This window comes from Macrobrachium nipponense, chromosome 21 (genome assembly GCF_015104395.2).
Source record: "Macrobrachium nipponense isolate FS-2020 chromosome 21, ASM1510439v2, whole genome shotgun sequence".
Classification (NCBI taxonomy): Eukaryota; Metazoa; Arthropoda; class Malacostraca; order Decapoda; family Palaemonidae; genus Macrobrachium; species Macrobrachium nipponense.
In genome coordinates, this window is record NC_087212.1 from 47,651,884 (window position 1) to 47,675,522 (window position 23,639).

Consider the following 23,639-nt stretch of genomic DNA (forward strand, 5'->3'; position numbering starts at 1 on the left):
GTGAATTGATTGCATGCGTATGATTTGTTCTCTTGGCATTTTATTATATTATTATAGTGTGCCATACCGTTCAATATAATCGAGGGTTGAAGCGGCAAATCGCCCCTCAAAGGTCGTTACGTACAAAGCTTCGTTTAAGCAAGGTACTACCTTCTTTTTATGTATTTGTAACAGGCAGGAATATGAGATGCTGTCCCTAAGCAAGTCTAATCGTGAACTTCACTGCCCCTAAACTATCGTTGTTGGACAGAAAAATAACTAAAAAGATACACATAGTGCTTTCTCATATTGTGAATCTGTCTTTGGGGTGTCATGAGTTTAAGAGGTGCTGTAATGCTGATTATAAGCCCCATTCTGCATTGTCGTAGTTTTCTGAGTTTGGTTTCTGTTTATATATAGGTATATATATATATATATATATATATATATATATATATATATATGATATATATATATATATATATATATATATATATATATATATATATATATATATATATGCACTCAATTATCTGTATATTCTTCTTGGATTTTCACACCTTTCCTCAAGTACATTTTGGGGATGCTTTCGTGGTAAGTCTTTGATCTTGCACGAGGCTCCAAATATAATAATAATAATATAGATGGCTCCGTGTTTTATTTATTTCTGTATACTTTTCATCGTGTATTGAAATTTAAATTTGTATTTGTCACATTTTTAATGAAAAATGTATATCCGTGTGTGTATTGCAGGCTGCTTAAAAGCACGAGCCAGTGCCAGCGCAAGGTTGGCTAAATCTAACTACTTGTATCCGTGTCGTTTATTCTTAATATAAGACTATATTTTTATGATTCTGCAGTCGCTCTAAGATGAATAAAGTTTTATTTTCGTTCATGGCAGAGAGGGAGGTCAAGCAGCCAAAGGTTTAAGACGTTCAAGACTTAAGTATAACTTTATACATCCTTCTACGGTGGTGGCGGCTTCATTGTGAAAATGGGTGAAAATGTTTCACATTTCTCTCGGATTTTTTTCCTGATCTATCCTGCATCTCAGACAATACAAAGAGAGAAAAGGAACATCTTTTTACTATATTCAGCGAAATATTTACTTATAAAGCTTTAGCTCTGCAGGAGATGGAACTAGATTTTACCAGTTCTATAGTGTACTGTATCCTGGAATATGGGATTTCGTTATTGCGAAAGTTAATTTATGATTGTTTATGTAATACCCTTTAAATGTGCTTGTTGTTTCGCTGAGAAATTTTCCAGTGACAAGATAAGCTCCATATCACATTGGTTGAATTTGAAAGTGTTAAATTTTGATATTATAATTATTTTACATATATCTTGTAATTTTGTAATAAATTTTATTATATCAAGTGACATAATGTGGCCTGTGGAGATGAAATGTACATACAAAACTCAACCATTTTAAACCTGTTTGTCATTTTCTCTGAGTCCGAAAGGAAGGAGGAAAATAAACAGTACCTAAACAAAGAACCAGATCCTGTTGCCTTCGGATGTCAGGCGTCAGCTGACTAAGTCGCTCTCTCGTTCAAGGTAGGACAGTCAACTTTGTCATATGTTCAAAGTGCCTATCTTTGTTCTATCGTTGTATCTCTGCTTTTCGTGCATTTTTATTATTTCTGTCGTAGATTACTAAAACGTAAATATGGTACCTACCTATAGCCTATACCTAGGTATCAAGGTCTGAGAAATGTCCGTACTAGCCTAGTATAGGCTAGGTAGGTAGCTACCCTAGTTTCGAGTTTTGCTTGAAGCTTTTCAATTCTTAGGCAGGAGGCGACTTTCCTAGTTCTAAAATGACCGTGAAAAAAAGCCAAACCTCATCTTATCCATTAGGCTATCCTAGTTAACGAGGATATAGGGTACTACCTAGCTACCTACCTAGATAATAGGTACCTACCTTATTGGTTGGTAATTTGGCTTCCTAGCCAAAACTTCAATAGAAGTGGTGAACTTACTCGTGCCCTTGGTTAAACCACCCGAAAAGTAACCTGCCAGATCAGTTTCCACCAGTTTGCCAATCCACAAAAAAGTTAGTAACTTTATACCTACCTAGTGTTACTTTTGAGGGGGGGTCAGGGGGAAGCCACCTCTCCCCCAACTAGGTCAGGGCATGGCATCCTAGTACAGGTTAGGATGGTAACAAAGGGTTAGCTTAAGGTTTTTTGGTTAAGGTGTACCCAGTGTCAGACCCTGTGCCGATTGGAAATTAGGGTAGTCCCGCCAATCTCTATCCGATAGCTAGTAGGTAGTCAGTATTGCATGGAGGTGTAGAGGGGGTGAAACCCCCCTGGCCAAGTCAAGACCGTGACACCCTTTGCCAGGATAGGTAGGTAAGCTCTGATTAGGTTAGGACACAGCATTAGGCTATAGGAAAGGTTAGGTTTGGTCTGTTTTCTCAGTCAGTTCTGGCTTACCCGTCTTCCTACTCTGCATGCGCTCAGACCTTGGTAACCGGCCTACATTTTGTCGTGTAAAAAGTAGGGCCACTAATCATTAGGTTCTTAGGTCTTAGAATGCCATGGCTTTCATTATTAATTTTTATTTCGGGAAGCATAGTATGTACTGTCTCTAGAGGATTGTTCCGTTTTGAAGATGTAACTGCACAATGTCAGAGCAACAGCTACATCAATTAGTTTTCATCAGCACCTCTTTCAGCACCTCAGTGGCATGGTTAGCTTGGTGTTGGCCTGCCACTTTGGCGACGACAAGTTCGATTCTCGGGCATTCCATTGAGATGTCAGAAATGTGTATTTCTGGTGATAAAAGTTCACTCTTGATGTGGTTTGAAAGTCACATAAAGCCATTGGTCCCATTGCTGAATAACCACTGGTTCCATACAATGTAAAAATACTATACAAACAAATCAGCACCTCTCTCTAGACTGTCAAGGCTTGGCAGCACAGAGGAAATGTAACTTTGCGTTCCCTTCTAACTACTTGAGGGTTTTCTATATCATATTCTACATTATTATGCTGAGTGGTATTTGTTTTGTTTCTCATAGGTAGGTGCAAATGAAGCTCGTTAAAGTAAATAGTATATTGGAGTTATGTTGCAGAGCCATTGCTCCTTATTGGAGAAAGCTAACTTGAGCTGATTAAGAACAACCATTTTCAGGCAAAATTGGTATTGTTTAGGGGTGTGAAGTGCCACAGCGACTCAAATAAGGATCATGTTTAGTTGTGGTTTTAGCTCTCATCAGCTCTGCAGGCCTGAGACACAGAGGCCTAACTTTCTATCCCATGTTGCAGAATCTCAATCAATGCTATACGTACTTTATTCAGGGTCCATGTTCCACCTCCTTGCAATAGTGGACCTCACCTGATGAAGATCCTCATCTGACTAGTGCTTGCCATAGGGTCATATTGGGTAAATGACTGAGCAGCAACATAGCAGCCACCTCTCCTGTAACATGGCCACTTCCCTAAAAAGCACTTGAATTATGCCATTGTTTTGTAATTTAGGAGAAAACACTTACTTTGAAAGGAGTGTAGAGGTCTGGATAAGCTGCTTGGATGGACCAAAACTTTTGATTGATGCTCATGGCAGCAAATTCAAGTACTTTTTCAGGAAGGTGGCCACTATTTCGCCGCTCAGTCATTTACCCCACATCAATTAAGCAACGATAAGGATATTTCTATCTGATCATTTGTTTTTAGGGAAATCTTACCCTCTTCCAGCACTGTGTTGGAATCAGCCAGTGATAGAGGGTAAGTTTCATCTCAAAAATAATTATTTTTATAATAAAATGAATTTTTTAGGCACCACTTACCCTCTATCATTGAGATCCCTCCCTCCTTCCCTCTTAAGAGATTAAGAGAAGAATTTACCATCAAAACATTCGCTGTTTTACCTACACCCTCCAAGGAGTGGGGGGGGTAACTATGTACTGGGAGTGTTCGTTAACAATTGTTTCAATTTTAACACTTGTCAAACTAGTGAGTGGCTGTAGATAAAGATAATGAAAGAGGGTAAGTACCTAAAGAATTTATTTGATGATAGAAATCATTATTTTGTTGAAGGATATGTACAGTACTGAGATACGCTAATGAGAGAGATAGAAAGCAACAACTGAGGTGTTGGTTACATTGAATCCTAGGCACAGTAACACGCACACTCCTTCACTTTTTATTTATATTTTGAATTATTCTCATTTGAATTCTTACGTTTATTTTCTACATTTTTTCTTTTTATAACCCAAATGACAAATTCAATCATGGAACAGTCCCGTGGTGGTTTTCGACAGACCTCCTCCTACAGTAGGGGCATCTTGCGTTTTCAGCACCTGGAATAGATCCGAGGGTCCTGTACACCAGGATTTGGATGCCAAGGTGCAGGGTCTGCTTCTTCTAGAAGTCATTAAGCATGCTAGCAAATCAGATACCCTTAGGGAAGTACATACTTGGGCATTATCTGCAGTTTTTCCTTGCTATTTTCTTCCTTCCTTTCCAGTAAACAGAGTCAGAGTGCCATTCCATATTGAAGCTGAACTGACGTGAGTGCGAGTTAGCTATGTAACTGAACATCAGTCTTTTCATTGGCAATGAAGGGATGCCATACCCCCTCCTCTCTTTTCAAGGGGAGGAGGACAGACAGTAAAGCAAGCTCATTGATTTTATTTACCTGTTTTATTTGTGTCTGACACTTTACTATGAATTCTTACAGCCTGATTGAGTAATGGTGTACAAACCGTTTATACTTATTGGTCCAGAAGTCTAGCATCTCCTACATCCCAGATGTGCAGTACGCTATAGGCGTGGGGTTACTTCCTCTGTTCTGAAATGGACCAAGAAGGGAACACCCTAGATTGGGCAAACCCAGTCGGTTCAGAGAGTACTCAGATTCTTCCCACCAATGGATTGGTCTCCTATTTGTATTTGTATAGGAAAAAATTGCAAATTTGAATCAAAAGGAATTTGTATGTTTCCTAACATGCAAACCTGAAGTTCTTTACATTAATGACTCAACTCAGCCAACCCTCACTCTAGTACTTAGCCTGGAAAGCAAATTGGAATGCTGAATAACAGGTGGGTAAGGCTCCCCTTTGCCTTTTGATATTTTACTACTGTGTCAATAAGTTTGAATGGCTGTTCCAGCTCGTGTTCGCAAGCTAAAAATCCTATGTAAAGAACTTCAGGTTTGCATGGAAATATTCAAAATATATATATTTACTAACATCTACTTTTTTTTAAAAGGAAGATGTCTGTTTATAAATTTGTAAATTAAGACTCAATACTGTATTGAGAAAAATCATGTTTTCAAGTGTTGCGAGTTTCAACTAGCATACACAATGAGTTGTAATTGCATTTATCACAGATTTTACTTATGTAAAGGAAAGCAGAAATCCCAGTATATAACTGCATAATCTAACTTCTGGATTTAGCTGAACTTTTGAGTTGGAGGTCCTTGCTTTATTGTTTACAAGTACAAATACAAACACAATTTTTTTGTCTTTTTTGGTCGGTGCAGGGGGGTGTACTCAGGTCAACACTAGTGAGGATGTCACTCAATTATCAGGCTTCCATTGTCAGAATTAAGTCATGTATGATTTCTTGAAACTGTCCTGAGTTTAACCTTGTGGTAGTAAAGCTGATGTGCATAAAACTCACCCTTCAGAGTTTATGAAGATGACTTCGTCAAAATTGGGCACTTTTTACTCAATTTTGTTGGTTCTCTTAATTGAAGCAGATGATGCTTGGGATAAGATAGTGTAACTTGGGGTGCTAATCTGTGCTATCCCCCTTTAACATGGTTAAAGTAAACAAACAAAGCTTAAGGGGGCTGGCTGGCTAATGTCATTTTTTAAGGACAGGACTTTGATATTTATACCACTTAATTAATAAGGTGACTTGGGACATCTCCAAACCGTATATGATTTTCGCCTCTGACCTTCGGTTTTGTGACACCAGGGCAATTTATTCCGAAAATAACCATTTTTCAAATTCTATCTCCTCCCTTGATATTTAATATTAAGAAGTGGGATTACTACCATATATAGACTTGATGTAGACCTCCAATCGAATGAGGAGTTTTTTTCTAAAAGTCATTTTTTTTGCTAGATATGAATTTTTCATTATGGTAAAAAAAATAAACCCTATAAATCAGGAGAAAAAAATTTATATAAAAAAAAGATGAAACTAAAATAGGAAAAAAGGGCTTGGTTTGATTGTTTTATAATGTCTTTCTGAGTTATATACCAAATTCCAATGTTATAGCTTTAAAACTAAGTGAGAAGATAGATTTTGAAGGTCAATAACTATAGTTTTGAGATACAGGCGTTCAAAGTTTTCCTTTGTATTTTTATAAAGACAATGTTAATAAATAATGATTATTATGAATGTATATTCTTTTTTGGGGGGGGTGTATAATAAACCAAAACTATATTTTTTATTGTAGTGTCTTACCGAACAAATTATAGAGCCGTGGATTTCCCACGAGCGGCAGGATACTAAATTCAAAATTAGCGCGTCGGCGTCGCCAACACTGGTGGTGATGACGTCATCTCCCTCCACTCGCGGGAGAACCAGGTACAACTGCCCAGGTGAATCCAATTCTTTTCCTGCCGGCGTCCGGTGAACATTGGTGGTCGGTACGGTTGGATGACTTTGCTTCGCTTTTTTCTGTGGAATTGATCTTCGGAATTGGTGAAGTACTCTTTTTGGCGTTGTTGTTATTTTGCTTTTATTTAGGCGTTGCCATGTCGGATTCTAGTCCGTCGGGAGTTAGGTTTTGCATCTCAGGATGTAAAACTAGATTATCCAAGTTAGAATATGATTCTCACACTAAATGTGTTAAGTGTAGGGGACGGAGGTTTGTTCAGCAGATCGAACATGTAACGAGTGTAGTGATTGGACTGATTCTCAATGGAAGTTTTTTAGTTCATACTCGGAGAAATTAGCTAAAGACAGAATTAGAAAGCAGCGCTTAGGGAAAGTAGACTTAGCTCTGCTTCGTCTTGCGATGCCATCTGTTCCTTCTGTTTCTCCTCAAATTGTTATGTCTCCTTTAACTACACCTCCTATTCCTCCTACTAATCCCACTTCTCCGGCTTCCCGTGTAGTTTCTTCCGACACCATTGCCAGTCTGGAATCGAGGTTAGATCAGAAATTTTCGGTACTAGCGAATACGGTTTTGCAACTTGGTAATTCAGTTAAGACGTTTTTGGAGAAAAGGGGGGGGAAAGCGACCTCAGGTAAGAGTGTAGTTGAGGGTGCGTCTGTCTGTCCATGACACGTCTCCTAGACAAATACAAAGGTCACTGTCCAGCTCCCCCGCACCGGGGAGAAGACATACCGGAAGTCCAGGGAGTCGATCGGGATTTGCCCACAGACAGGCGCCTCTCTTGTTGAGCCTCCTGTTGCGCCTCAACAGGGCTCGGTTAAGCGTGGAAAGGTGTTGCGGTCAGACGCCTTTCGAATGATTCAAGCGATTCGTCTCCGGTCGCGCCGGCGCTCTTGCGAGATTCGCCCGTTTCGCGTCCCTTAAAGAGGCGTTCAGGCGCCGATTCTTCGCCTCCTCCAGTCAAGCGGTATAAGGAGCCTGAGAGTAGGGTTGCGCCGCGGGCCGTTAGCGGGCTCGTTTGTCGCCTCAATCTGTGCCTTTTTCGGCTCCATCTTACTAGTAGAGATTGTGGTTTTAGCGCTGTAGCTAGCAGTTCTAAGGGTGTTTCTTTAGGCGCTTTTTCGTCTGTTACGGCCTGATGCGCCTGTTTCGCCTCGAATTTCGGCGGCTCCGAGCGAGGCGCAAGTCAAAGTAGTTTTTCCGCCCTCCTGCTGAACATTTAGGCTCTTCCAAGCCTACGTTAACTGTTTTTGATTCGTCTCTGGCGCCTTTGCGCAAGCAGTTAGAGATGTTAACCAACTGGATGAATGAGTCCAAGGGGTGGTTTCGAAACCTTCAGATCCGGTTGTAGTTCCGTCTACTTCTTCGGCGGTATCGGAGAATGAAGAAGAAGTAGAGTAGGAGGATTCACATCACCTCTCGTGTTATTCACGTCTCCTTAGATTTCTTCTGGTATCTTATCCAGATATTTTGAGAAAGCGGCTTCCGCGCTCCCCAACTTCGACTTTTTTTTGATGAGGAGGAAAACTTCAGACCCTCTCCTCCCAAAACTTGTTTCTATCTAAAGCGGTTAGACATTCGTTGAAAGAGACGGAGAAATGGATGTCTATGAAAAGAGACTTAGGGAAGGCTCTTTTGCTTACCCTCCCTCTAAGTTGCTTCGTAAGAGGTATAGGTTTTATATCAAAAAACTGGGGAAGCTCCTTCTCTGGGAGTTCTGCCTCCTCCCAGGGAGACTTCTCCAGTTTAATCGACTCCTCTAGAAGATCTGCTTTCGCCGCAGCGAAAGTTTTCTTACAGCGCCTGAGTTGGACCACGTTTGTAAAGAATCAATTAAACTTTTGGGGAAGTCTTTAGCTTCCTTGATTGGGACTATTGGCGCTTTAGCGGCCAAGATCGAAAGACTGTCCTTCTCTTTCCCAGGGAGTTAGCGGAGGATTGGATTGGTGTTCTGTCCTGTGCGGACAAATCCATTAGGGATGGATGTGATGAGTTAGCTTCGCTCATCGCTTTTTGGTACCCTTAAGAAAAGGCGGTATGCTCCTTTGCTTCTAAAGAGTCCCAACAGAAGTCTGCTCTCTTTGTTTGCTCCTTTGTGAAAGATAACCTCTGTTTCCATTTTGACGATGTAGTGTTGTCAAATTTCGTCTGCGCTAGATAAGAAATCTACTTCGGATTTACTGGCACAGTCTACTAAGAGACCTAAAGCTCCTGTGGAGACTGTTTCCTTCGGTTTCTCCTCTGGCCCAAGCGCCTTTTCGAGGGAGAAAACCCAAGCGCTTCTTTCGGCCGAAATCGAATTTGCGACCTCAGTCTAAGGCCTCGGCCAAGGTTAACAAACCTTTCCAAATGAAAGCTCGGTTCTTCATTGCACCAGTGGGAGCCAGGCTGGGCTCTGTTTTGGGAGGAATGGGGAAAACAGAGGAGCAGAAGCCTGGGTAGTGCAAGTACTCAAGTTCGGCTATCGTATTCCTCTCGTTTCACCTCCCTCGCTCTCACCTGTGCCAATTCCATTTCCAGGCATACTCTCCGGGCTCAGACAAATTTCTGGCGCTAGCCGCAGAAGTGGAAGCGCTTGTTCTCAAAGAAGCGATAGAACAGATAGAAGGGGATTTTCCTCCAGGCTTTTACAATCGCCTTTTTGTAGTTCCCAAGTCATCAGGGGGCTGGGGGGTGGCCGAGGCCGTTTTGGATGTGAGCGCCCTGAACTTGCATGTCCAGAAAACAAAATTTCCATATGGAGACCATCGGTCGGTCTGGAGTCCATCAGACAGGGGGATTGGATGGTCTCTTCGGACATGCAGACGCTTATTTTCACATTCCGATACATCGCGAATCTCGGAAGTACCTGAGGTTCATGTTCGAAGGCAAGGTGTTCAGTTTCGGGCGCTTTGCTTCGGACTAGCGACCGCTCCTCAAGTTTTCACCAGGGTTCTATCCCGATAGGAAGCTGGCTACACATATTAGGAGTAAGAATCTCCCTCTATCTGGACGATTGGCTTCTCCGGTCGGAATCAGAGAGTCGGTGCATGAAGGACCTTGGAACAAACTCTGGATCTTGCAGAAAGTTAGGAATTCTGGGTCAACAACAGAAGTCCCAGTTGGTTCCATCTCAGAGCATCCTTTATTTGGGGATGATTCTGAATGCTCAAGTTTTTCGGGCTGTTCTGTCCCCGAAGAGGGTTCAAGGCTGTCTGGAGACAGTTCAGGAGTTCTTCGGACAAAAAGGTAAGTTCTGCCAATCAGTGGATGAGGCTCCTGGGCAAATTGACGTCAGTGGAGAAATTTGTGACGTTGGGAAGACTGCACATGAGACCTCTGCAGTTTTTCCTGAGAGCCTCTTGGGTGCAGGAAGACACAACCAGACTCGATTACCTTTCCTGTCACAGATCAAATAAAAGAGGACCTAAGGTGGTGGCTCTCTCGAGCAAGGTTGGAAGAAGTAAGGGTTAGATTTACGACCCATCTCCCGAACCTACAGTTCTTTTCCGACGCATCGGACACAGGTGGGGAGCCCTACTGGGAAATCAACGGACTTCAGGAGCTTGGTCGGAGAAGGAGAAGAAGTTCCACATAAATGTAAAGGAACTGTTAGCAATTTTCTTAGGGCCTCAGACAGTTTCGGAGCTTAGTAGAAGGCCGAGTAGTGGCAGTGCATTCCGGACAACTCCACGGCTCTCTCGTACGTGCGGAAAACAGGGGGGGACTCAGTCTTTCTCTCTGTACGAAGTAGCCAAGGATCTCCTCCTGTGGTCAAACGAAGCGAAGGTTCAGCTAGTCCCGAGATTTGTTCCGGGAAAGATGACGTCCTGGCGGACGAGTTTAAGTCGTCAAACAGCAAGTGTTACCTCTGGAGTGGACTTTGGACAACAAGATTTGTCAGAAACATTTGGCGCCTTTGGGGAACGACCGTCAATAGACCTGTTCGCGACATCGAGGAAAACAATCCGTCTCCTCTCTTTTTGTTCTCCAGTCCCAGATCCTCTAGCTTGGTCGGAGTGGACGCAATGCTGTTGGATTGGATCGGTCTGGAAGCTTATGCATTCCCTCCGGTTCGGTCTAATAAGAAGAGGTGCTGAAACAAGTTCATGTCGCACAGCAATGTAACGCTAAACGTTAATCGCTCCCTTTTGGCCCAGGAAAGAGTGGTTCCCGGACCTTCTCCAGTTGTTAGTAGACTTCCCCAGACTTCTTCCTCCAGAGAAGTGGCTTCTCAAACAACCTCACTTCAAGAGGTTCCACCAAAACTTGTAAAACTTCCGCTCTAGCTCTGGACAGGGTTCAGACTGTCCGGAATCTTGTCAGAGCGAAAGGATTTCAAGAAGAGCTGCAGAAGCTATCGCTCGTTGTAGGAGAGAGTCTTCTAACAAAACTCTATCAAGGGAAGTGGAGAATCTTCAGAGAGTGGTGTAGAAGTGCTAAAGTCTCTACTTCTGCGACCTCTTTAAACGGAAATAGCAGATTTTCTTATTCTATTTCTTAGGAACTCTAAGAAACTGGCTCCTTCGACGATCAGAGGATATAGAGCCATGCTCTCTTCGTTTTTCGACATCGAGGTTTGGATATTTCCTCCAATTCAGATCTGTCGGACCTCATTAGGTCTTTTCGAAACCACTAAGCTCCCGCAAGATACAGTGGCTTGGAACTTAGATGTGGTGCTTAAGTTCCTCATGGGGCCACCGTTTGAGCCTTTGAAAGTCGGGCTTCACTCAGGAACTTGACTAAGAAGGCACTCTTTCTTATTGCACTAGCTTCTGCTAAGCGTGTCAGCGAATTGCACGCTATAGACAAAAGAGTCGGTTTTCTCTCAAGGCAATGCTGTATTTCGGTATCTTTGACCTTTCTAGCCAAAAATGAGAATCCTTCTAATCCTTGGCCGAGGAGTTTTGTGGTAATGGAACTTATCTGATTTGGTTGGACATGAGGAGGAAGAAAGGCTCTTATGTCCAGTCAGGGCTATTAAGCAGTATCTGTTTGCCACTAAGGGTATCAGAGGACAATCTCTAAGCTCTGGACCTCGGTTCAAAATCCCTCTCGTCCTCTTTCTAAGAATGCTATATCGTTCTTTATTAGAGAGCTTATCAGGGAAAGCTCACTCGCAGTCCGAGAAACGACAATCTTTCCGTTCTGAGAGTTAAAAGCTCACGAGTTAGAGCAGTGGCAACTTCTTTAGCATTCAGAAAGAATTTATCTTTAGCTTCGATTCTTCAGAGGACGTTCTGGAGATCGAATTCGGTTTTTTTTGCGAGTCATTATCTCAAAGAGATAGAAACGGTTTTCGAGAATTGTAAAACGTTAGGTCCGGTGGCGGTTTCTGGCATGGTGTTGGGAGAAACGGCACAGGGGTCGTCACCTCTATGCTAACTTTTCACCTTGAATAGGTGTCGAGTTTCAAGGGAAGCTGGGGGGTACTGAGTACCTGGATACTCACCAGTCTGTTAGTCAGATTTTACAATGGTTGGGTATATATGTTTTTAAAATCTGGTGTTGGTGACAAATGTTTTGTATGATTGAATTTCTGGTCTTAGCCCAGGGCAAGGGCCAATCTTTGTTGTTACTATCCTCCGTCAGTCAGCCTTGACTCGCTTGAACTACGGAAGGATTCCACTCCTGTAGAGGCTAACTTTGGGCAAAATTCCAATTCCTCTACAATAGTAAGAAGAGACCGACCAGAGGCAGGTAACAGTCTGCTGTAGCTCTCTTACAAGGTAAGGTACAACAGACACCTTGAGTGTTTACTGGTTATTGCAATAAATGTAACCATTTAAAAAATACTAGTGGTCCACTGAAATCCCACCTTCCCATAAATGTGTAATCAGCTCTATAATTGTTCGGTAAGACACTACAATAAAAATGAAATTTTCATTATTAAAATGAGTTTTTATTGTATACTTACCGAACAATTATGATTATACCCACCCTCCTCCCCTTAGGTGGACGGACGGGCAGAAAGAATTGGATTCACCTGGGCAGTTGTACCTGGTTCTCCCGCGAGTGGAGGGAGATGACGTCATCACCACCAGTGTGGCGACGCCGGACGCGCTAAATTTGAATTTAGTATCCTGCCGCTCGTGGGAAATCACGGCTCATAATTGTTCGGTAAGTATACAATAAAACTTCATTTTAATAATGAAAATTTCATATTTATCATAATTTAATCATAAATGATGATCCCTTTGCTCATATATCGTAGCCTGGGGCACTGCGTGAGGCAAGACAGGGCACTCCTTCCTACGCAACTCTCTCTCTCCCCTTCACTAACTTGGCTTATTACAGTGAATTTTCTCCTTCTGTATGTTAGCAAGATGTTTTCCTTGTATTTTCCTCTTTCGCGTGATGAAATTGTTGCCGAAACAAAGATAAACAAACGTAAATGGAAGAGAATGTCAGAGGTTATTGAGTTATGTTTACTAATTACCCTGTAACTACGAAAGTAAGAGGAATTTTGACAAAATATTTCGTATACATGTTCTCAATTGCCATATGAAGCTCCATGAATTTTTTCATGATTATTCATTTTTATTGTAGTGTCTTACCGAACAATTATAGAGCCGTGATTTCCACGAGCGGCAGGATACTAAATTCAAATTTAGCGCGTCGGCGTCGCCAACACTGGTGGTGATGACGTCATCTCCCTCCACTCGCGGGAGAACCAGGTACAACTGCCCAGGTGAATCCAATTCTTTTCCTGCCGGCGTCGGTGAACATCGGTGGTCGGTGCGGTTGGATGATGCTTTTGCTTCGCTTTTTTCTTGTGGATTTGATCTTCGGAATTGGGTGAAGTACTCTTTTTTGGCGTTGTTATTTTGCTTTTTATTTTAGGCGTTGCATGTCGGATTCTAGTCCGTCGGGAGTTAGGTTTGCATCTCAGGATGTAAAACTAGATTATCCAAGCTAGAGTATGATCTCACACTAAATGTGTAAGTGTAGGGGACAGGTTTGTTCAGCAGATTCGAACATGTAACGAGTGTAGTGAATTGGACTGATTCTCAATGGAAGTTTTTAGTTCATACTCGGAGAAATTAGCTAAAGACAGAATTAGAAAAGCAGCGCTTAGGGAAAGTAGACTTAGCTCTGCTTCGTCTTGCGATGCATCTGTTCCTTCTGTTTCTCCTCAAATTGTTATGTCTCCTTTAACTACACCTCTATCCTCCTACTAATCCCACTTCTCCGGCTTCCCGTGTAGTTTCTTCGACACCATTGCCAGTCTGGAATCGAGGTTAGATCAGAAATTTTCGGTACTAGCGAATACGTTTTGCAACTTGGTAATTCAGTTAAGACGTTTTTGGAGAAAGCGGCTTCAGGTAAGAGTGTAGTTGAGGGTGCGTCTGTCTGTCCATGACACGTCTCCTAGACAAAGGTCACTGTCCAGCTCCCCCCGCACCGGGGAGAAGACATACCGGAAGTCCAAGGGAGTCGATCGGGATTTGCCCACAGACAGGCGCCTCTCTTGTTGAGCCTGTTGCGCCTCAACAGGGCTCGGTTAAGCGTTGGAAAGGTGTTGCGGTCAGACGCCTTTGGCAAATGATTCAAGCGATTCGTCTCCAGTCGCACGGCGCTCTTGGCGAGATTCGCCCGTTTCGCGTCCCTTTAGCAGGCGTTCAGGCGCCGATTCTTCGCCTCCTCCAGTCAAGCGGTATAAGGAGCCTGAGAGTAGGGTTGCGCCTCGGCCGTTAGCGGCTCGTTCGTCGCCTCAATCTGTGCCTTTTTCGGCTCCATCTACTAGTAGAGATTGTGGTTTTAGCGCTGTAGCTAGCAGTTCTAAGGGTGTTTCTTTAGGCGCTTTTTCGTCTGTTACGCCTGATGCGCCTGTTCGCCTCGAATTTCGGCGGCTCCGAGCGAGGCGCAAGTAGTTTTTCCGCCTCCTGCTGAACATTTAGCTCTTCCAAGCCTACGTTAACTGTTTTGATTCGTCTCTGGCGCCTTTGCGCAAGCAGTTAGAGATGTTAACCAACTGGATGAATGAGTCCAAGGGTGGTTCGAAACCCTTTCAGATCCGGTTGTAGTTCCGTCTACTTCTTCGGCGGGTATCGGAGAATGAAGAAGTAGAGGAGGAGGATTCACATCACCTCTCGTGTTATTCACGTCTCCTTAGATTTCTTCTGGTATCTTATCCAGATTATTTTTGAGAAACGAGGCTCCGCGCTCCCCAACTTCGACTTTTTGATGATGGAGGAAAAACTTCAGACCCTCTCCTCCCAAAACTTGTTCTATCTAAAGCGGTTAGACATTCGTTGAAAGAGACGGAGAAATGGATGTCTATGAAAAGAGACTTAGGGGAGGGAAGGCTCTTTTTGCTTACCCTCCTCTAAGTTGCTTCGTAAGAGGTATAGGTTTTATGTAACTGGGGAAGCTCCTTCTCTGGGAGTTTCTGCCTCCTCCCAGGGAGACTTCTCCAGTTTTAATCGACTCCTCTAGAAGATCTGCTTTCGCCGCAGCGAAAGTTTTCTTTACAGCGCCTGAGTTGGACCACGTTGTAAAGAATCAATTTAAACTTTTTGGAAGTCTTTTAGCTTCCTTGATTGGACTATTGGCGCTTTAGCGGCCAAGATCGAAGACTGTCCTTCTCTTTCTCAGGAGTTAGCGGAGGATTGGATTGGTGGGTTCTGTCCTGTGCGGACAAATCCATTAGTAGGATGTGATGAGTTTAGCTTCGCTCATCGCCTTTGGTACCCTTAAGAAAAGGCAACTTGGTGCTCCTTTGCTTCTAAAAGGGTTACGTCCCAACAGAAGTCTGCTCTTTTGTTTGCTCCTTTTGTGAAAGATAACCTCGTTTCCAGACGGATGTAGTGTTGTCAATTTCGTCTGCGCTAGATAAGAAATCTACTTCGGATTTACTGGCCACAGTACTAAGAGACCTAAAGCTCCTGTGGAGACTGTTCCTTCGGTATCTCCTCTGGCCCAAGCGCCTTTTCGAGGGAAGAAAACCCAAGCGCTTCTTTCGGCCGAAATCGAATTTGCGACCTCAGTCTAGGCCTCGGCCAAGGTTAACAAACCTTCCAAATGAAAGCTCGGTTCTTCATGCACCAGTGGGAGCCAGGCTGGCTCTGTTTTGGGAGGAATGGGAAAACAGAGGAGCAGAAGCCTGGGTAGTGCAAGTACTCAAGTTCGGCTATCGTTATTCCTCTCGTTTCACCTCCCTCGCTCTCACCTGTGCCAATTCCATTCCGGGCCATAGGCATACTCTCTCCGGGGCTCAGACAAATTTTTCTGGCGCTAGCCGCAGAAGTGGAAGCGCTTGTTCTCAAAGAAGCGATAGAACAGATAGAATTGGATTTTCTCCAGGCTTTTACAATCGCCTTTTTGTAGTTCCCAAGTCATCAGGGATGGGAGGACCGGTTTTGGATGTGAGCGCCCTGAACTTGCATGTCCAGAAAACAAAATTTCATATGGAGACCACTCGGTCGGTTTCTGGAGTCCATCAGACAGGGGGTGGGGTTGGATGGTCTCTCTGGACATGCAAGACGCTTATTTTCACATTCCGATACATCGCGAATCTCGGAAGTACTGAGGTTCATGTTCGAAGGCAAGGTGTTTCAGTTTCGGGCGCTTTGCTTCGGACTAGCGACCGCTCCTCAAGTTTTTCACCAGGGTTCTATCCCCGATAGGAAGTCGGCTACACATATTAGGAGTAAGAATCTCCCTCTATCTGGACGATTGGCTTCTCCGGTCGGAATCAGAGAGTCGGTGCATGAAGGGACCTTGGAACAACTGGATCTTGCCAGAAAGTTAGGAATTCTGGTCAACAAACAGAAGTCCCAGTTGGTTCCATCTCAGAGCATCCTTTATTTGGGGATGATTCTGAATGCTCAAGTTTTCGGGCTTTTCTGTCCCCGAAGAGGGTTCAAGGCTGTCTGGAGGACGAGTTCAGGAGTTCTTGGGACAAAAAGGTAAGTTCTGCCAATCAGTGGATGAGGCTCCTGGGCAAATTGACGTCAGTGGAGAAATTTGTGACGTTGGGAAGACTGCACATGAGAACCTCTGCAGTTTTTTCCTGAGAGCCTCTTGGTGCAGGAAGACACAACCAGACTCGATTACCTTTCCTGTCACAGATCAAATAAAGAGGACCTAAGGTGTGGCTCTCTCGAGCAAGGTTGGAAGAAGGGTTAGATTTACGACCCACCTCCTCCCGAACCTACAGTTCTTTTCCGACGCATCGGACAACAGGTTGGGGAGCCCTACTGGGAAACATCAAACGGACTTCAGGAGGCTTGGTCGGAGAAGGAGGAAGAAGTTCCACATAAATGTAAAGGAACTGTTAGCAATTTTCTTGGGGCTCAGACAGTTTCGGAGCTTAGTAGAAGGTCGAGTAGTGGCAGTTGCATTCCGACAACTCCACGGCTCTCTCGTATGTGCGTGGAAACAGGGGGGGACTCAGTCTTTCTCTCTGTACGAAGTAGCCAAGGATCTCCTCCTGTGGTCAAACGAAGCGAAGGTTCAGCTAGTCCCGAGATTTGTTCCGGAAAGATGAACGTCCTGGCGGACGAAGTTAAGTCGTCAACAGCAAGTGTTACTGGAGTGGACTTTGGACAACAAGATTTGTCAGAAACTTTGGCGCCTTTGGGGACGACCGTCAATAGACCTGTTCGCGACATCAAGGAACAACCGTCTTCCTCTCTTTTGTTCTCCAGTCCCAGATCCTCTTAGCTTGGTCGGTGGACGCAATGCTGTTGGATTGGTCGGGTTTGGAAGCTTATGCATTCCCTCCGTTCGGTCTTAATAAGAGAGGTGCTGAAACAAGTTCATGTCGCACAGCAATGTAACGCTAACGTTAATCGCTCCCTTTTGGCCCAGGAAGAGTGGTTCCCGGACCTTCTTCCAGTTGTTAGTAGACTTCCCCAGACTTCTTCCTCCAGAGAAGTGGCTTCTCAAAAACAACCTCACTTCAAGAGGTTCCACCAAAACTTGTCCGCTCTAGCTCTGACGGGTTCAGAACTGTCCGGAATCTTGTCAGAGCAAAAGGATTTTTCAAGAAGAGCTGCAGAAGCTATCGCTCGTTGTAGAGAGAGGTCTTCTAACAAACTCTATCAAGGGGAAGTGGAGAATCTTTCAGAGAGTGGTGGTAGAAGTGCTAAAAAAAAGTCTCTACTTCTCGCGACCTCTTTAACAGAAAATAGCAGATTTTCTTCTATTTCTTAGGAAAACTCTAAGAAACTGGCTCCTTCGACGATCAGAGGATATAGAGCCATGCTCTTCTTTTTCGGTTTTTCGACATCGAGGTTTGGATATTTCCTCCAAATTCAGATCTGTCGGACCTCATTAGGTCTTTCGAAACCACTAAGCTCCCGCAAGATACAGTGGCTTGGAAACTTAGATGGTGTGCTTAAGTTCCTCATGGGGCCACCGTTGAGCCTTTGAAGTCGGCTTCACTCAGGAACTTGACTAAGAAGGCACTCTTCTTATTGCACTAGCTTCTGCTAAGCGTGTCAGCGAATTGCACGCTATAGACAAAAGAGTCGGTTTCTCTCAAGGCAATGCTGTATTTTTCGGTATCTTTGACTAGCCAAAAAATGAGAATCCTTCTAAATCCTTGGCCGAGGAGTTTTGTGTAAGGAAACTTTATCTGATTTGGTGTTGGACATGAGGAGGAAGAAAGGCTCTTATGTCCAGTCAGGGCTATTAAGCAGTATCTGTTGTTTGCCACTAAGGGTATTAGAGGACAATCTTCTAAGCTCGGACCTCGGTTCAAAATCCCTCTCGTCCTCTTTCTAAGAATGCTATATCGTTCTTTATTAGAGAGCTTATCAGGGAAGCTCACTCGCAGTCCGAGAACGACAATCTTTCTTTCCGTTCTGAGAGTTAAAGCTCACGAGGTTAGAGCAGTGGCAACTCTTTAGCATTCAGAAAGAATTTATCTTTAGCTTCGATTCTTCAGAGGACGTTCTGGAGATCGAATTCGGTTTTTGCGAGTCATTATCTCAAAGAGATAGAAACGGTTTCGAGAATTGTAAAACGTTAGGTCCGGTGGGGTTTCTGGCATGGTGTTGGGGGGAGAAACGGCAAACAGGGGGTCGTCACCTCTATGCTAACTTTTCACCTTGAATAGGTGTCGAGTTCAAGGGAAGCTGGGATTCTGGGGGTACTGAGTACCTGGGATACTCACCAGTCTGTTAGGTCAGATTTTACAATGGTTGGGTATATATGTTTTTAAATCTGGTGTTGGTGACAAATGTTTTGTATGATTGAATTTCTGCGGTCTTAGCCCAGGGACAAGGCAATCTTTGTTGTTACTATCCTCGTCAGTCAGCCTTGACTCGCTTGAACTACGGAAGGATTCCACTCCTGTAGAGGCTAACTTTGGTCAAATTCCAATTCCAATCCTATACAATAGTAAGAAGAGCACCGACCAGAGGCAGTAAACAGTCTGCTGTAGCTCTCTTACAAGGTAAGGTACAACAGACACCTTGAGTGTTTACTGGTATTGCAATAAATGTAACCATTTAAAAATACTAGTGGTCCACTGAATCCCACCTTCCCATAAATGTGTAATCAGCTCTATAAATTGTTCGGTAAGACCACTACAATAAAAATGAAATTTTCAGTTATTATTAAAATGAAGTTTTATTGTATACTTACCGAAACATTATGATTATACCCCACCCTCCTCCCCTTAGGTGGACGGACGGGCAGAAAGAATTGGATTCACCTGGGCAGTTGTACCTGGTTCTCCCGCGAGTGGAGGGAGATGACGTCATCACCACCAGTGTTGGCGACGCCGACGCGCTAAATTTGAATTTAGTATCCTGCCGCTCGTGGAAATCACGGCTCTATAATTGTTCGGTAAGTATACAATAAAACTTCATTTTAATAATGAAAATTTCATTTTTTGTCCTATACCCCCATATATAAGGGTTCCTGCCGGGCCCCCTAAGTGTTGCTTGGTGTTATTCTATTATTACCAAATTCTAGTGGGGCTATGTGGGTCTTTTTAGGGCCCCAGAAGGGATGGTCAAGTAGGCTGCCCAAATGTTAACGTCCACACATTAATCAGGTTTTCTTATTAATAGGATGTAACTTAAACATCAACCAAATAACTCTTTAACATATTTTTGTATCTTCCATATGTAAGACAGGAGACAGAATTCTAAAAAGTTTCTTCCTTAACCCTCACAGTCTGGACCAATATATGCTAATGCCTACACCCATGACCGGACTAAATTTAAGGATGGCCAGCTCAGAAGAAAAAGTAAAAAAAAAAAAAAAAAAAACATCAATGGAAAGAAGAAGATATATATGTATATTCACATGGTATAAGAAAATTTTTTTTTTTAAATGTCTGCACCTTCCACGGGAAGTTGTAAGTGAATATTTCTCACCCCTTGCGGGCCTTTTTTCCTATGACAGTTTAAAAAAAATAACCGTTCTTTCTGATTTTTTAAAAAACAATATCATAAAAGATAAGAAATAAAACCGGGAAAAAGAAATTCCTAGCATTATTTATTGTAAAAATATTTACGACACATCCTTGGATGGGAATTTGTGATGACATTCTCCCTTAGGTACCTTGACCAAGACTGAGGGCTTCTCAGCTCACTCACACTAATAGGGTGATCTGAAGAGTTGTCAATAGTGATTTAGGGAGCTATGAACATTTTTCCCGCAAAATGGAAAATTCATTCAAACTGTATGGTGCCAAATCTTGATCATTTAATACAATACTCATCCACTGCCCCAAAGCTATATGTGATCATACAGTGGTGTCTCCCCCCCCACCTCCCCCCCCCCCCCCCCCCCCCCACCCCCCCCCCCCCTGGAGAATAGTTAGAACCCCACGAATAGTTGGAACCCCTATAAAAATGCTTTAAACCTCCTATTTTATTGTAGTGTCTTACCGAACAATTATAGAGCCGTGATTTCCACGAGCGGCAGGATACTAAATTCAAATTAGCGCGTCGGCGTCGCCAACACTGGTGGTGATGACGTCATCTCCCTCCACTCGCGGGGAGAACCAGGTACAACTGCCCAGGTGAATCCAATTCTTTCCTGCGGCGTGTCCGGTGAACATCGGTGGTCGGTGCGGTTGGATGACTTTGCTTCGCTTTTTTTCTGGTGGAATTGATCTTCGGAATGGTGAAGTACTCTTTTTGGCGTTGCTTGTTGTTATTTTGCTTTTTATTTAAGGCGTTGCCATGTCGGATTCTAGTCCGTCGTGGGAGTTTAGGTTTTGCATCTCAGGATGTAAAAAAACTAGATTATCCAAGTTAGAATATGATTCTCACAACTAAATGTGTTAAGTGTAGGGGACAGGTTTGTTCAGCAGATCGAACATGTAACGAGTGTAGTGATTGGACTGATTCTCAATGGAAGTTTTTTAGTTCATACTCGGAGAAATTAGCTAAAGACAGAATTAGAAAAGCAGCGCTTAGGGGGAAAGTAGACTTAGCTCTGCTTCGTCTTGCGATGCAATCTGTTCTGCTGTTTCTCCTCAAATTGTTATGTCTCCTTTAACTACACCTCCTATTCCTCCTACTAATACCACTTCTCCGGCTTCCCGTGTGTAGTTTCTTCCGACACCATTGCCAGTCTGAATCGAGGTTAGATCAGAAATTTTCCCGGTACTAGCGAATACGGTTTTGCAACTTGGTAATTCAGTTAAGACGTTTTTTGGAGAAAGCGACCTCAGGTAAGAGTGTAGTTGAGGGTGCGTCTGTCTGTCCTGACACGTCTCCTAGACAAAGGTCACTGTCCAGCTCCCCCCGCACCGGGGGTGGGGAGAAGACATACCGGAAGTAGGGCCAAGGGAGTCGATCGGGATTTGCCCACAGGACAGGCGCCTCTCTTGTTGAGCCTGTTGCGCCTCAACAGGGCTCGGTTGGTTAAGCGTTGGAAAGGTGTTGCGGTCAGACGCCTTCGAATGATTCAAGCGATTCGTCTCCGGTCGCGCGGCGCTCTTGGCGAGATTCGCCCGTTTCGCGTCCCTTAAAGAGGCGTTCAGGCGCCGATTCTTCGCCTCCTCCAGTCAAGCGCGGTTATAAGGAGCCTGAGAGTAGGGTTGCGCCCGCGGCCGTTAGCGGCTCGTTTGTCGCCTCAATCTGTGCCTTTTTCGGCTCCATCTACTAGTAGAGATTGTGGTTTTAGCGCTGTAGCTAGCAGTTCTAAGGTGTTTCTTTAGGCGCTTTTTTTTTTCGTCTGTTACGCTGATGCGCCTGTTTCGCCTCGAATTTCGGTGGCTCCGAGCGAGGCGCAAGTAGTTTTTCCGCCTCCTGCTGAACATTTTAGGCTCTTCCAAGCCTACGTTAACTGTTTTTGATTCGTCTCTCGGCGCCTTTGCGCAAGCAGTTTAGAGATGTTAACCAACTGGATGAGTGAGTCCAAGGGTGGTTCGAAACCTTCAGATCCGGTTGTAGTTCCGTCTACTTATTCGGCGGTATCGGAGAATGAAGAAGAAGTAGATGAGGAGGATTCACATCACCTCTCGTGTTAGTCACGTCTCCTTAGATTTCTTCTGGTATCTTATCCAGATTATTTTGAGGAAAGCGGCTCCGCGCTCCCCAACTTCGAATTTTTGATGAGGAGGAAAACTTCAGACCCTCTCCTCCCAAAACTTGTTCTATCTAAAGCGGTTAGGACATTCGTTGAAAGAGACGGAGAAATGGATGTCTATGAAAAGAGACTTAGGGAAGGCTCTTTTTGCTTACCCTCCCTCTAAGTTTGCTTCGTAAGAGGTATAGGTTTTATGTAACTGGGGAAGCTCCTTCTCTGGGAGTTTCTGCCTCCTCCCAGGGAGACTTCTCCAGTTTAATCGACTCCTCTAGAAGATCTGCTTTCGCCGCAGCGAAAGTTTTCTTTACAGCGCCTGAGTTGGACCACGTTGTAAAGAATCAATTTAAACTTTGGAAGTCTCTTTAGCTTTCCTTGATTGGACTATTGGCGCTTTAGCGGCCAAGATCGAAGACTGTCCTTCTCTTTTCCCAGGAGTTAGCGGAGGATTGGATTGGTGTTCTGTCCTGTGCGGACAAATCCATTAGGGATAGGATGTGATGAGTTAGCTTCTGCTCATCGCCTTTGGCACCCTTAAGAAAAGGCAAACTTTGGTGCCTCCTTTGCTTCTAAAAGGTTACGTCCCAACAGAAGTTCGCTCTCTTGTTTGCTCCTGTTTTGTGAAAGATAACCTCTTTCCAGACGAGGTAGTGTTGTCATTTCGTCTGCGCTAGATAAGAAAATTAAATCTACTTCGGATTTACTGGCACAGTCTACTAAGAGACCTAAAAGCTCCTGTGGAGACGTGTTCCTTCGGTTTCTCCTCTGGCCCAAGCGCCTTTTCGAGGGAGAAAACCCAAGCGCTTCTTTCGGCCGAAATCGAATTTGCGACTCAGATCTAAGGCCTCGGCCAAGGTTAACAAAACCTTCCAAATGAAAGAAAAAAGCGGCGGTTCTTCATGCACCAGTGGAGCCAGGCTGGCTCTGTTTGGGAAGGAATGGGAAAACAGAGGAGCAGAAGCCTGGGTAGTGCAAGTACTCAAGTTCGGCTATCGTATTCCTCTCGTTTCACCTCCCTCGCTCTCACCTGTGCCAATTCCATTCCAGGCATACTCTCCGGGCTCAGACAAATTTCTGGCGCTAGCCGCAGAAGTGGAAGCGCTTGTTCTCAAAAGAAGCGATAGAACAGATAGAAGGGGATTTTCCTCCAGGCTTTTACAATCGCCTTTTTGTAGTTCCCAAGTCAATCAGGGGGCTGGAGGCCGGTCTTGGATGTGAGCGCCCTGAACTGCATGTCCAGAAAAAACAAAATTTCATATGGAGACCACTCGGCGGTCGGTTCTGGAGTCCATCAGACAGGGGGATTGGATGGTCTCTCTGGACATGCAAGACGCTATTTTCACATTCCGATACATCGCGAATCTCGGAAGTACCTGAGGTCATGTTCGAAGGCAAGGTGTTTCAGTTTCGGGCGCTTTGCTTCGGACTAGCGACCGCTCCTCAAGTTTTCACCAGGGTTCTATCCCCGATAGGAAGCTGGCTACACATATTAGGAGTAAGAATCTCCCTCTATCTGGACGATTGGCTTTTCTTCTACCGGTCGGAATCAGAGAGTCGGTGCATGAAGGACCTTGGAACAACTCTGGATCTTG

At 44.0% G+C, this 23,639-nt stretch overlaps 1 protein-coding gene across 1 annotated transcript in view; it reads left to right on the forward strand.

Moving 5' to 3' along the window:
• Window positions 1–1,384: 1,384 nt before the first annotated feature.
• LOC135198015 (solute carrier family 49 member 4 homolog) overlaps window positions 1,385–23,639 on the forward strand; it is a 142,354-nt gene continuing 120,099 nt past the window's right edge. The window contains 1 exon segment of the mRNA XM_064225366.1: window positions 1,385–1,539. The gene's annotated coding sequence lies outside the window, so the exon portion shown is untranslated.